The sequence below is a fragment of the Berghia stephanieae genome, chromosome 1, assembly GCF_034508935.2.
Source record: "Berghia stephanieae isolate SIO BIC M18660-M18661 chromosome 1, UCSD_Bste_1.3, whole genome shotgun sequence".
Lineage (NCBI taxonomy): Eukaryota > Metazoa > Mollusca > Gastropoda > Nudibranchia > Aeolidiidae > Berghia > Berghia stephanieae.
In genome coordinates, this window is record NC_088360.1 from 18,618,175 (window position 1) to 18,620,674 (window position 2,500).

Below are 2,500 nucleotides of genomic sequence, written 5' to 3' on the forward strand. Positions count from 1 at the left end.
TCTTCTCTCTCTCTCTCTCTCTCTCTCTCTCTCTCTCTCTCTCTCTCTCTCTCTCTCTCTCTCTCTCTCTCTCTCTCCTCAAAGAAAAGATAGAAAGAAAAAAAAAAGGGGGGGGGGGGGGGGGGATAATATACCTTCGATATCTTCCTCTAATGGAACACTCAGACTCATTTATTGAGATGACATGTGTAATTTCAGAAAAAGCTGTCATATTCAAAACAACTCTGACTCATAGTTAGAATTTTAATATGACACAACATGATTTAATCTGGCTAACATTATAATTTTAGAAGTATCAACAACAACAATGATTGCAGATACATAATAAGCATGTATCTCCCAACCAAACACATCTACAGAGATATAAACGTGGTATTTTATCGTTATCATCGTTCCATTAGACTGATGTCAACCTCTAGGAAAAAATGACAGTGACAATCCGGACACGGCCATTGACATTTCTATTTTCTCATAATTATCTCTGCAAAATGTGATTCATGATTGCCAGATTATTTTGTAATCAAAATGCAAAAGTCACAGAAAAAAAATGCCAAATAGTGTTTTAATAGATAGAATGAAGTTGACGTCACTCTTGTCTTTGTTATTGCTTTTTTGCCATCCGCGTTTATGAGTAATTCTCATACAACTGTATTAAACCCGACTATAAACGTTTAAGGTCACACATAGTTTTGTGTGTTGGGTCCGTTTTACTTCCGGGTGGCAATGTTGTGAGCTTCTTAGCTAAGCGCATACTATCTATAAATGCAAAATTGACTTTAGCATCAAAGTTGTAATTTGAAACAAAATAAAAATAGAAATAAAATGTCTGTCATTTTCTCCTCCCTCCGTTTTAAGTTTGGCATTCTGCATCACTAGTGGCGACTTTCGAGTAAAATACTTTCACACAATGTTCATTTATTTTATATTTCACATATATAATGAAAGTATTAGCTTATATATCATATGTTGCGCTAAAAGGAATTCAAGGAAGAAAAAAATCTTGAAATTTGGCTAAAGTAGTATCAAACTGGCAACTTCAAATAAATGGAGAATGTAAGTCTATCTGTATGTCTATTTATTCTCTATAAGTGTTGCACCCCGTCCTGGGAACAACAGATTTGTCGTGCGTCCCGCTGTCATCGTCAACACCCTCCCCCCATAATGACGATGGCGGTGACACCGTTAACGGATAAATGAAAAAATAAAACCCCGCTGGATAGCGAGACACTGGATACTGGATAAGTAGAATAGGAAATAGGAAATAAATATATCTGGATGTCGGCATTCAGAACTCCCTGTCTTTGACAGTTGTCGGAATTGGTTCAGGGATTTTGGATGTGTTGCTGTTCTCGTATTTGGATTTTACACAGCATTAACTATTAGAATTTAAATAATAATAATATTGTAATAATATATCCTTAATTTTGTTACTTTGAAAAGGTTGAAATGTTTTGACAAGTATTTTGGTGGTCGTGCTGTGTTAGAATTTATGTGAATACCGATTTGTTATAATTTCCTGTTACTGAAGTATTGTGTTAAATATTTCGTGTGTGTCAGGGATTAAGAGAGTGGTTTTAATCTAATTGCTTTCGCAGTAAGTAGTCATTAAAACTTTATTTCGTCTTAATGGAATAATCATATGACTTCGATCAGACGATTTCATTGTCAGCTTTTTATAAACAGGCTGATTTTTTAAATATGTAGTAATAATGATGATGTTGTAGTTGTTGTTGTTGATGGTGGTGGTGATGATGATGATGATGATGATGATGATGATGATGATGATGATGATGATGACGTTGTAGTTGTTGTTGATGATGATGATGATGATGATGATGATGATGATGATGATGATGATGATGATGATGACGTTGTAGTTGATGATGATGATGATGATGATGATGATGATGATGACGTTGTAGTTGATGATGATGATGATGATGATGATGATGATGATGATGATGATGATGATGATGATGATGATGATGATGATGATGATGGTGATGATTATGATTATGCTGATGGTATTATTATTGTTGCTGTTATAATTTATTACTGTTATTTATCATCATCATCATCATCATCATCATCATCATTTCTCATCATCATCATCATCATCATCATCATCATCATCATCATCATCATCATCATTATTATTATTATTATTATTATTATTATTATTATTATTATTATTATTATTTTTATTATTATTATTGTTGTTGTTTTTGTTGTCGCTATCATTATCATCATCATCATTATTAATATTTATTACTGTCATCATCATAATCACCATCATCATCATCATCATCATCATCATCATCGTTGTCGTCGTCGCCATTAATAATAATAATAATAATAATAATATAATAATAATAATAATAATAATAATATATATATAATAATAATAATAATAATATGATATGATAATAATAATAATAATAATAATAATAATAATAATAATAATAATAATAATAATAATAATAATGATAATAATAATAAT